Below are 14,029 nucleotides of genomic sequence, written 5' to 3'. Positions count from 1 at the left end.
CAATAATAGAGCAGTACCCGCTGCATGTATACATATCAACTAAGGATTAGAACCAACACTCTTGCTGTCGAGCGAAAGCTCGGTGGTCTAGTGGAGATGACGCCTGTACAGTGATCAGGAGGTCGTATTATAGGTTCGAATCTATGTACGCCCATGATTTTGTATCATGGCTACTACTAAAACACTGATCATTTCAGTGCTTATTTACGTCCATGTATGGCAATTTGTCAATCAGTTGCAATAAAATCATCTCGACGGAAGAATTTCATGAATTTGAAAATGAAGCATTATACCCGCTGCATGCTATAAGGATTAGACCCAACACTTGCTGTCGGCCGAAAGCTCGGTAGTCGTCTAGTGGGGATGACGCCTATCTAGGGATCAGGAGGTCGTAGGTTCGAATCCTGCTCAGTATGTACATCCATGATTTTTCTTTAATCATAGCTACTACTAAAACACTGATCATTCAGCGCTTATTTACGTCGATGTATAGGGCAATTTGTCAATCAGTTGCAATCCTTTGTATTTACTTCAGAGGGGTGAAAATGGGCCGGTAGTGGGCGAAAATAATGCAGACATTGCGTATAAAAACGCCCCCCTTTGGATCCGCCACTGCCAACCCGTAACAAATCACATAAGCAAGCACTCAATAGTCAAAGTAGTTATAAAATAGAAGAAATGTATACAGAAACTAACAATGACAGTAAGATTTTGCTGCAAATTGCATTATTCAACTGAATTAAAACAAGAAAATAGCAAAGACTTTCTTTTTCATTACGGCAAAAGTTGTTAATGTGTTTTTAGTTAGGATGAAGAAAAAATACCAACACTATATCATCATGGACAATAGGCAAATGACTGATCCTACTTTGATTGCGATTTTGTTTTTAAATTGATTATCTAACAGATATCAGTCCGAATTTAGCATCCAGCACAGATCGCAATACACCCATTTCACCGAGTAATTAACAACCCTTGCGAAGTTCGTTGTGCGCCACGAAATAATCAGTGTTGCCAAAACCTGAAAATCACTAATCGAATGGGCACGATGATCTAAGTGATTATCTATCAAATCTAGTATTTTTTATATAGTAAACGTTTCACTATTACATTTCGAATGTATACCGCTTTCAACAGTCATATTTCTTAAGTGCTAGAACCTCACATAGGTCATTCCGATGCATTATAATAGAAGATGATTCTTAATTATAGGACAATATTATCATAATCTAACCAAGTATATCACACAATTTTGGAAAAAAAAATATATGGAAAGGTTTTTCTTGGTTTTACAAACCAATAACTTGTTGATACCCAGCAATTTGGATCAAAAGGAGACATTCAAAAATGATTATGCAATCAAAGACGTTTGTGATAAATGACACTTTTGATGAAAAGAGGCATGTTATCTTACATTGACCCACATGCGTAGATAGCTTGTCGAAAGCATTGATACCATGGAACATGAAATATTCTTATGAATTTTACTTGCATGGGTACGATTTTTTTTCTGATGATACATTCATAATTTCATATCATGATATAGGAATCCTGATCAGTCATTTCAATGATGAATCATTACCATTATCGCATTTGTTTACATCCATAAGTTACCCTTGAATGTAAACACGAATTTTTTTCCGATCTTATAGCAAAGCTTACTCACAGGATTTTAAAGTCAATAATCAATGATGGGTTTGCTGTTTGTGAAAAACAGGCATTAAATCTTAAAATTTTGAGGTATTGCAGTTATGATTCCCAGTTTACTTTGAACGAATTACCCTTCAAAGGACCCTATGATCAAGAACATCGTTGTACTACTGAAGTGGAAAAAATGATTTGTCTGAACGATCCCTGGGTATTGCATTCAGCTAATTGTCTATGGAAGCTGTAGAATCACAAAATTAAACCCACCTCAGTGGCGAATCCAGAGGGGGGCGCCCCTTTCTTTTACGTAAAAAACAAAAGAAATAAAAAGAAAAAAATGAAATGAAACCCGGAAGTGGCACCACTAATATTAGTCACGCCCCCCCCCTTTTACATAATTCCTGGATCCGCCCCTGCACCTATTATATTTTTTCCCCGAAGCGTGTTATTCGCATCATAACAAATTATTCTACATAACTCATCTCATCCGGAGCCCTTGTTTCATCATCTCATTTCACAAATATAGCATATTCGTGTACAATCATGCGACAAATCCTTATCTGGTAAAGATCAATCAGATATTGCTTACCAACCTACTCTGCCAATAAAAGTAGAGTAAGACACTTCTTACAGCTTAAGGCGTATTTAAAAAAATCTGTATACTATAGTATTTATATACCCACCTTGGATATTTCTCCTTGATAAAAGCTAGTTATGTTATCAATCTTACTTATTTTTTTTTCTTTGGGTCTTCGTCAGCCCTGAACTATAATAAAATGTCATTTGATTTAGCCCACTCTTGTCCGTCCTTCCTTTTTAATAACGATTGTATAAGGGCATTTATTTGCAGATTGTATCACCAAGTCAAGTGCACACAGTACACATAAAATATACGCATTTTGAAATGGTCCTTCTGAAGATAATAAAGCATATCAGTTTTCATAAGGAATGCAAAAGAAAACCAGCAAGCAAACGAACAATCATGGTCCTAATAATGATTCACTTTCATTAAGGCGGCATATAGAAAATTGTTTTCATCATTTTTTATATGAATTACCTGTTGGGTATGCAAGTTAACTTTATCAAGGCCTTATCTACGAAACTGTCTGTATAAATACTAACGTATGTTATTTTCTTTTTCGTATAATTTCTTTATTCTTCTTTGGAATGACCGACTCCTGTTATCTATCAAGTCTGATGTTATCAGGAATATTTGCAAATATGATTGATGATCGTTGTGTCATCAAAAGGATCGTCAAAAGGAAATAACCATATATGGGGGGGGGGGGATGCCTGTCACCCTCAACATCACACAAGTCATAATTATTTCAAACAATCCGGTCAATTTTTTTGTTTAATTTATAAGATGGTAATTTTATGTTTTGTCTCTTCTCCATTTCTTTAGAATGTCACCACACAAAATTGCTGCTTCCATTGAAGACCCTTGGTCACTTTCTCATTTCATCCCACCTCTGACGTCCATAGCCCACCTGTTTTCCAGCTAACCTTGCAGTATAATGTCCATGGTAATCCATGGATGAAAGCGGTAGTCGTAACATGGAGCTGTGTTAAAGCTCATGATCTTAGAATGTTCCCTGATTCCATCCAATGTTGTTATTGTATGGAACTGGGTCGAGTCCCGTGTGATGCCCCTGATGATGTTAGACTAGGTGTAATCAGGGTGGCGGGACGCCTCACCGATGTGATAAAATCCAAGGAGAAACCAAGCTCGCCGTCTGGAGAAATAGAACCCCTCCCTGTAATTGCGTGTGAGGAAGAGGCATTCAAGGACCCTGTCTCAGAACAGGGAGGTCTTCTCCCGAGGACAAAGTTGTAGTTGCTGATGGGATTTAAGGACAGTGTCCCACCATGGGCAAAGCCTACACACGATGGACTGGCTTAGCTTTAGACCCAAATTCTCCGCGACATTGTACTTCCTTCATCCCCTTTCACATGTTGGGTTAGTCTCCTCTGCCCGTTCCCCCATTTGCCAAAATTAAAGGGACTATACAGTTCTGGTTTAGGTGAGGATTTACTCTTAATGTTTTGCGAGATAAGGGCATACAATGTTCAAGGCTATCAAATGACTTTTATTTGATGAAAATCAGTTGTATTGAAATACCGACTGAGATATCCAAAAACAATTTGAAACAAGAGATCATAATAAAGTGTGGCATGTTGCCTTTGTTATTACCGCTATAAATATCTCGGCCATTTGAAAACCAATTTTCATCAAATAAACATTGAATCCTTGTTAAAATTACACGCTACTTCATAGTTCATGTGAGGGTTTACCATCATCTCACTTATAGAAATATCATAAACCTGAATTCTCAACTCTACCAGTACTGTACAGTCCTTTGATATGTCTTTGCTCTCTGCGTGCGCCTCATATTTTGGGTTTATTTTGCCTCAATGACGTGAGTATAAGTATTCTTAATTTTGTAAAGGCCACCCCTCTTTACAATATTCCTGGATCTACCCTGTCATCATCATGTAGTTATTCTGGTGAAGTAGCCGCGAGGTCATGGGTGAGCAATTTCAACGCCCTGTATAATAGGCCTACCCAGAATGCTTGAGAGCGATCGAGTAGGAAGTCTCACTACTGCTCTTGGACAATGTTGAAGAAAAAAAAATCACTCAATAATTTTATCAACTTCATGAGAAGGTGAAACAAATCCTTGTAAAACAGTGCAAAAATGACCAAAATCGGATAAGAGACAGGAAGTTATGACTTTATTAAACTTGCATTTTTTTTGACGGAAAACACTTCTTGACCACTCGCAATGAATATTCAGATCAAAAAGCTGATGATGTTATGCTCTTACAATTTCTATTATAAGGAAATGACACAAATATCTCACAAATCAACTGTATGAATACAAAACTTTCCATAAACCCAAAGTAAAAAGGAACAAAATGTTACTTCAGATATGGGTATATGCTTTAACAATTTTTCCGTTCATATACATGAATAATTGTGAGGGCATGACATCAAATGGGAAATTTCCAAATGTTATTTCGTCATTGTTATCCAAAGTTTGTTATTTTTGGAACGTTCTGTTGCGATTGTTCTCTTTCTTTTAGAGTTTATTCATTTGGGGTGAATTTCCTTTGTCTGACCAAGTCTGGCAAAGCGTCTGATTATGCCCCTACTGTTCTTGGAAAGCAATGGGAATGAGTGACCTCCAGCTAATATAAGTAAGGAGGTTTGAGAACAGTCTCATTCCCTTTGATCCCATGTTTCATGCCGCCACTCAGAAATATTTGAAGTATGTGCATACTGAACTGGAGCTGCCTCACAGACAAGAAGACAATTGATTCAAGTGACATTACATCATGAATCCTCACTCTCAAAGGAAGGTATGTCTTTGTGATCGTAATTGCTTTTCGCCGTCCCTTTATTTATAGAAAACAAGCGGCACATTAATAGTAGGCCTACAGGCACGGGGAGGTGCGAATAAAAATTGTACAAAAATTGATGAAATGAAAATCAAAATTACTACTAGTTTTTACATGACTTTACACTAATCTAACATATCATAAATGAATAAAGAACTATACCGTCGAAAATTATACCATATCAGTTTCATTTGTCGCAACGATCGGAAAGATGATAAAATCGGCTTTGTAGTGAGATTGCAGTTTCAAATATTTTCACGACAAACAACTCAGGTTTACATTTTTGCACATAACCTCGACGGGATTTATTAATTGATTCATATGCTTTATCATTAAGAGAACATTCATTCTATTTGACAAATAAACAAACGGAATATATATGGACGATATTGTTAGAGTTTAAAATGAATCTTCTGATTACTCAAAAAGACGGTGGATTGGAACCCTGATCATCAAAGACATCAGTGCACCTGTGGAATTCTTTTGTGCATCAACAGAAATTAGGTGAAATTCCATTGCATTTGATAAACGAGCAGCATACCCGATATTATGTTAGCGTTAAAAATTAATCTTCAGATTGCTCAGAAAGATGGCGGCTTCAAGCATCTAACATCAAAGTCACATTTAATGCACCTGTGGAATTCTTTTGTCTACCCATAGAAAACTGACAGCCGATTGAATAATTATAGTCAGTTGTAACTCTATCTCTCGAACCTCCTTGATGTCATGAAGACATAAACACTTCAGAGTTAACAGACTATTATACTTGTCAGCTAATTTCTTGGAAGATTCTCTCTAAATTGTTAGTGAAAGTATGTGATTCCAATATTTCGATAATAAAAAAGTGTCTGACAAGTACGGAAGCCGATGGCTTTGGAGCAATAAAGCATAATATGCATATCTGCTCCCTTGATACCAGTGTTGAACCTGCATCTACTCATCTCATTGATTGTGTGCTCCGGAAAGTTTTCTGTGCCTCTAGCTAATCACACCTTTCTCTGGTCGTTTTGTAAGTACAAATGTACCTAAAGAAGCAGATTGTGATTGTGCTTCTTATAGCACATCTGTGGAATACAGTGTGGAGCAACTTTAATGTTGGCTAGCTCTTATGACTATTAGTAAACTCTATTAATCTCATGTTGTATATTGCTTTGGAGAGTGTTTGTATAGTTTGAACCACAATCGATTGATTTGAAGGTGGCACGATAAGAAGACTTAACATGTTTATAACCCGAAGTCCTACATGCTGTGCACACTTATGATCGATGGTGGATGGTTGGTGATTGTGTTTATCTAAAGATGCAATATCAGAATGCACTGCATTGTATTTGCGCTTTGAAAGTTTTGTGTTTGGACATTTTGCCTATACATCATAAGTTTATAATCACGCTAACAATAATTAGGAGAGCTGATTTAGAGTCAAAAGTCTGTCTGAGGTTTGCTTGTACATATAGGTCCTATAGCAAAATGCTCTATTGACCTTCACACTCTCATAATAGGATAAAATAAAAATGCATGCAAACATTGGTCTACATTACGTACAGCACCCCCTCTCTCGCCTGACAGATTTACAGTGTATGTCCAATGACCATTTCCTTGAATGGCAAAGGTCACTACACTTCTGAAATATTGACTCCCATTTGCAGAGAGGACTAGCCATCATAAACTAAAGAACATTGCCAAAAAAAAAAATGTATCAAAATTTAATTCACGCTCTTTATTATGTATATAATGTTCACTATACATGCACGATCAAAGAAAAAAAAACTGTTCAGTGTGATTATTATGCATGGATTATTATCCACTCATTTGTAAATATGGAAGTCCCAAATACCGGTCGAATCCAAACGAAGCAATCATACTGTCAGGTCGACCAGATAGATCAAAGCTCTTTATCTGTGGCAGCAGTATTGCAAAGAACTCAGAGAGTCAGAACGCTGAAAAGGTTAAACTAAGATTTAAAAAAAACTAAAATTACACTTGTATACATAGGCCATAATAAACATATGAAATGTCAGAAAGTCATTGTCAAAAGTTAATTGAATATATCATATGTGATTGATATTGATCTCCCCTGGTATGTTACTGTTTCCGCTCGTATAGACTTATTAAGCAAGCACGCAAGACGTGATGTCCAGATCAGAATTTGAGGAAACTTCCATATTTCTAAATCAATTAATTGGAAAGACACTGTTTGATCAGTTTGTATCTTGTAAACGCTTTTGTCTAGATTGTTGTTTATAGAATAAGAAATTTTGGCCGGCCTTCGCCTGTTTCAATGCGGCAATCGTCTCTAAGAACACGGAGCGTCACATCAACGAGTAATTAGTGCGACTGATCTCCGACCTCTCTGGGAGTGTCAAAAGCACAACCGACGAGAGAGGGGCGAGTCATCACGATATGACTGGCAATTTTTTGAAAATATACTACAGGAACAAGTGTGACGAGTCTGTAAAATATATTGGACCTGAATTATATTCTTCACTGAATGAGGTTGAACGTCAAAGAAGGTCATGAAGTTTGTCATGGGATTATCTACTCGAAACGATCCTATTATATATAGATATGATATTTCTTTATTGATAAACTCGGTTTGTAATATTCGTGTTACATAATATCACCGATTTTACTGTATATTGTATTATGTAATTTCCTTAAGTGCAATATTATACCGTTTTGATATGCGGGTTGTATATAATTTTATATTTCTTTAATTCCATCTTCATCAATACAAAGCTCAATCAAAAAAATAAAAGTCAATTTAGAGAAACCGAATGGCCTGTGCAAGATGGTATACTTTATTCTCTGTTTATGTCCGTCGGCATGGAAGAATGCCTGTATCATTGTCATGATACTAGTTTTTCGTGGCACTACAGTATATACCTCCTCATCGATTTGTCATTAGATAGCCACTTACGTGAAAGCATAAAATACGTATGTATAGCTTCTATTTACAAAAATTATTTTCCTTAGTGACGCGTGTGTTTTTAATTAAAAAAAGGTGAGTACAATAAGCTTTGTCATCAATTTTATATGTCTGTGAAAATGTGCATAATGAGCATCTGTATACTTCAGTAGATTTCAGAGTATCAATACAAATACGAATGTATATAGGGCTCACACGGGTAAATGATTCCCCATATAAAGACGTGTGGTAAAATTCAAATTTCAAAAAATTATGTAAAATAGCTGGGAGAAATGAGGTGTTTCATCTTCACTAACCTGGATAAGTTAGTACCCTGCCATCCAGCAAATTTCCAAGGCAAGTTCTTCTGCTCAAACTCTGTCAAAGGGTCCGCAAAGCCAGACTATGAGTTCTTGTCACTCAAAAATCACATTTTCCGTACACGCATCCAGTGAAATATAGTCCCTTTAAATTCCATGAGGAAAGCTTTCATCTTCAAACCCCCCCCCAAAAAAAAATGCAGTTTGTAGAGGAATTCATATTTAATATCTGCAGCTATTCAGTTTTATGTCAAACTGCATTAATGATTTGTAATTATTTGTTTCCATTTATTTTGGTATCTTTGGTACGAATTTATGAAGGGGTCTGGGACATTCAATTTTATTTACAGGTGTGAGCCCTAAAGGGCATTGGTTAAAATTTAGCCAACATGGCGTCGTTGGTACAGCTTAATTTACACTCTCGAGGAGAAAGCCTTGTGAGCTTAGACTATTTCGAAGGTACCACTTGGGGATATATATATATATATATATATATATATATATATATATATATATATAAAACTAATGCTAAGACAATACACATAAAATGATTGTGTGTGTGTGTGTGTGTGTGTGTGCATTTGTTTTTGCTACATTACATACAAATGGAATCTTGCCCGCTATTTAAAGCTGATCACTGTGTGTCAGTAAGCTTGTAATTTTTTTTTTAAAGTTATGTATATGTGTGTGCTTGTGTGTTTATATGCAGTTCGATGAAGTTTTTGTTAACTCCTAAGGAATGTAGTAAATTTTTGGACATTCTTGTGGTATTTATACCTTGTTGAATATACATATATATGAATATATATATGAATATAAATATATATATATATATATATATATATATATATATATATATTATGTTCATTTATTTATTTATTTCTCCTTTTTTCGGGGGGGGGGGGGGGGGACAACAGAAATTGAAAACAAAAATGTAAAGAGGAATTCTGTAAAGGGGGAGGTGCCTTTACATTTTTTTTTCCGTATCTGTTGCCCCCCCCCCCCCCCCGAAAAAAAAAGAAGAAAAGGGCGGGGTTGGGCAGTCCTTGGCAAGTACAGTGTTCATTGAAATAAAAATAAATTTTTGATTTGTTGTTGTTGTTGTTACAAGGTTTGATTGTGGGTACACTAGATGGCGCTGTTCATTCAGTAGAGCCAGAGCCGTCTATTATAATAGTGAACCTGATTTGCATGTAGTGAGGAGCTCGTGCCCCCTCCCCCTTTCCCCGTCAGCGAATAAACACGTAAACCTTTTTTCTTTTCTTTTTTTAAATCAATATGAACCCCAAGAATAAAGGGATAATACAGTATTGGTGGAGATGAGAATTGGGCTTTTAACTGTTTTTTTTTTTGCGAGATACAAAGAAAACACGTATGAATAATAATACAAGGCATATCATTTTAAGAGGAATTCAAAGTTTATTTTGATGAAAATCGGCTTTGGAATGATTGAAACATCAAAAATCAAAGTCAAACAAAGCAATCGTACTAAATTGTGGGTCCCACACTTCATTAGAATCACTCTGTTTGGGATATTTCAGCCATTTCAAAACCAATTTTCATCAAATAAACGTTGAATTCCTCATGGAATTACATGCTCTTTCATATTTCATAAAAGATTTCTCATTATCTTAAAAAAAATGTTAGAAACCAGAAATTAGGTGTGTACCAAAAATATACGATTCCTTTAAGATGTAGGCCGGTAGGCCTACCGACTACTTACGGGTTGGGGTGGGGGTACTCACTGCACTGTATGTCTCTAGCATTTGACAATACGTCAGAATTTGTGGGGGCAAATCTATAAAATCGATTACTCAATAGGCTAAGTTTGAATCTCATCAAGTCCAGTGACGAATAAAGAAACTATCAGTATATGCAATATTGCATGTAAAAGAGTAGAATACTAGTAATATTCCAACGCATGTTCCATCGTGGGGAATAACAAAAAAAAAAATACATCGAATGCTCAAACAAACAAAAACTGATACTGGTAAACTCAGCCATATCGACATCCCACTTTATTATTTAAGCACCTTCAAAAACACAAGACTCGCATGACTAGTAGCCAGATTCGGATTCAGCACCTTCGAAATAGGATAGGCTTATAAAACCAAAAACCATTAACCATGCAACCATACCATATACAATCATACAACCTTCTCATTGTTTTTTTTTCTAGTTTACTATCAACTTGATAAGGATAAATCTTATGCGAATTTCAGTGTTTAGTTTTCCCAAATTCCTCAGCAGAAAATTTGGATTCAGCAGCCTCGAAACATTTTTAAACCATTCTTCTTCTTTTTTCTGTTTCTCTTCATTTTTTTTTTCCACGTAACGGAAATAACTCATAGGAATTTCAGGTTTTATGGAGGCTATATTGGAGGCTATCTGGAACGTCTGGATGCAAGAGTTGCACCCTCCAGATGATAATCGCATACACATTTTAGGGCAATACCATCAAAAAGAAAAGAAAAGAATGATAGAATAAAATGGGTGGACCGTAAAAAAAAAAATGTTTAGCCGCAAAATTGATTTTAATTGGCTCCCACACGACAACTAGGGGACTTTGACAGAGCACACGATGATTGCAAATGTAAATAAAATATCTCTTTTTCTAGGCAGTTAGTTGGACTCATCTTAACAATACATTTCAGAGACAAACAAACCTTACGATTTGAAATGGGTGTATATGGAGATTATGCATATCTTCATGTTCATTTAATATCCATGACTTTTGACCTCATTTTATTATCCCGAAATGTGTGGACTGTTTCTTTCTTACGTCACTATGAAAATATTCTGTCAGTTCGATGAAAATCTGATAATCTATTGCGATTGGGAAATTAAAGGGGCCCTGAAATGCAAATGCATGTTGATTTGTGTTGATTTATGATACCTTCAACATCACCTTTGCGGTGGAACGAATATCTAGAAGCATTCCATATATTTTTAACTTCTTTTTCTTCTATTTTTTTTCAGATTACTTGGGAACGCCCACAAATAAAAAAATCCTTCCAAACCAATATTCTTGAGATGACCTCATCTGTCAATCATTGCTGAAGTACTTAAATGTTTAACAAAAGGCATTGAAATGCACCTTCCTCTTGACTCAGCATAATTTGCATGTTTCTTTGATAATGTGACTAACAAAAGACATGCAAGTGAACATGCAGGGAACATGCAAGTTATGTTGAGTCGAGGGGAAGGTGCATTTCAATGTCTTTCGTTAAACATTTCACTACCTTAACCATGATTGACAGATGAGGTCATCTCAAGAATATTGGTTTGGAAGGATTTTTTTTTTTGTGGGCGTTCCCAAGTAATCTGAAGCAAAATAGAAGCAAAATCGTAAAAAATATATGGAATGTTTCTAGATATTGGTTTCAACACAAAAGTGGGGGATGTTGAGGGTATCATAAATCAACACAAATCAGGGCCCCTTTAAGCTTCTCTGCTTGTGATGTCTTCTACGACTTCTATATGATCCCTGACCTTTTGCCCCAAATCCATTTTTTCTTTTTACTTGCATCAAGAACATAATTTAACCTGCAAGTTTGGCGAAAACCTGATCTTTTGTTCCTGAATCATTTTTTGAAGATGAAGCTTAATTAGGTCTATTCTTTCTCTCTCTCTCTCTCTCTCTCTCTCTCTCTTTTGCCGTTTATAAGATCACAGTGAACTTTGCTCTCTAAATGTGATTGTTTCTTCCTTTCAGTATACGAACCAAGCGTTTAAGGTGTGTGTGTGTGTGTGTGCATGTGAAAACCCAATCTTGAGTTCACTATCGTGCACATTTGACGCTTGCCGTCAAAACTCCTCCAGAGTTGTCTTTAATTTCATGATAAATGTGCCCCACAAGTTCGGTAAAATTTTATCATCCTTATTATTAGTTACATGTATTGAGATATTCTTATTGGCCCCTATAATGGAATTATTATTTTTCTTTTTGTTGCTGCTATTGTTGTTGTTTCTTGTAACCTCTATGACCTCTGATATTTTGTTTTTTGATCTCACGACCCAAAATCTAATTGTTTCTTTCTTGCTTCATATATTATTACGACCACAAACTGTAAATTTCGTGAAACCACTTGCACTGCTTATCCTGAATAGCGAAGGTCTGGAAGCCAGACTAGTTACTCTGCGAAGCGCAACGTGGAGCTGGCAGTGAACTGCGCGAACGTTCTACGTTCACCGTGAGCTCTATGGTTCGAAAAGGTCAACAAGAGGTTATTGGTCGCTGGCTTATTAGTCGCTAAATTCATGGTAGCGTACGGGTCTAGATCGAGCGTGTAGCAGACAACTCTGTGGTTACGTCATATTGTTGTGCAACCTACACCGCACAGGCTGTTGGCTATCTTTAGAAAGTCTTTATCACCTACTGGAACTTTTCAACATCATGTCCATTCATTCATGACTGAGATCAGAAATTATCCATATGTAATGTCTTTTGTCTACTAAACAATATGAAGTTAAGATAGTTCACGTAAATGGTATTATGTGCCATCAAATGTGAAAGACTGGACCTGCTGGAGTTGTAAATGCAATCCCCGGGCTGAAATCACGTCTATACAGCTGTACTTGTATAATCGTCTTTAGTTATACCTTGTGCTTATCTAAGTTATTTATCCAAGGTTGTCCATTTATAGATCTATCGTTCATCTATTTCTTTTTTTTTCAACGAAACCACTCATCATTGTTTATTTCTCTATCCATTAACTATACTTCTTTTTTTTTTCTAGATTCACACTTCATACCATTTTTTATTCGGACCTATACAAACTTGAGCCCTTGAAAGCGAGGGACAACAGTGGAGCTTATGGATTGAAGGACATCATCATAATAAGCAACTTGAATAATTTTCATTTTGATGGGTTTGAAGTATGCCGAAACTCACGATTCAACGTTCTATAATTATCTCTGCGATGTCCCCTGCTCAACTTGACACCCTTCCCCCCCCAAAAAAAAAAAAAAAAAAACAGCAACAAACAAACAAAAACAAAACAAACAAACATTATGGTGGAGATGAGGATTGTGCTTTTAACTTTTTTGCGACATGTAACTGAGCAACTACTTATGAAATAGTACAGACTACAGTGCATACCATTCTATAAGGAATTGAAAGTTTATATTTATATGATCAAAGTCGGCTTTGGAATGGCCGAGACATCCTAAAACAAAGTAAAACAAATCAATTTTCATCAAATAAACGTCATTATTCCTCTTGGAATTACATGTACATCCTCTTTCTCATTTCATAAGAGTTTTCTCATTACTTCACCAAAAATGTTAGAAATCTGAAGCTAGGTATCAACCAAAAATCTACCATCCCCTTGCGGGAAGATTGAAAAACGCAATATAACAAAATAAAGCAAAACCTGAAAACCAGTTCAAAAGTTATGCTTTTTGAGGAGAATACTCAACGGCAGTTTAAGATGCCACAGTGCAGGGCAAAGAGAAAATGAAAAGAGAATTCCACAAACTATATTTTTTTCTAAAATCGGTATACACTTTTCTTCTACTTGTTACTGAAATATTTCAATGCTAAGGTTAATCCATTCCTTTTGAGTTCAGAAATAGGTAAGTCTAGCGCTCTTTTATTGGAAATATTAAAATGATATGTTGAATTCTTTTTGAGATTTCGTTGAATCATTTTCCTGCATGCTGTGACATGAATGTTGCAATCTCGTCATCCAGCAATGGACACATGGATTTGATCAAAACTTTGAAAAAATAACAACTTTTGAGCGGATTGTTG

This window comes from Diadema antillarum, unplaced genomic scaffold (genome assembly GCF_040938485.1).
Source record: "Diadema antillarum isolate AM-2024a unplaced genomic scaffold, OU_Dant_1.0 scf00000122, whole genome shotgun sequence".
NCBI lineage: Eukaryota > Metazoa > Echinodermata > Echinoidea > Diadematoida > Diadematidae > Diadema > Diadema antillarum.
This window is presented reverse-complemented; position numbering follows the sequence as displayed.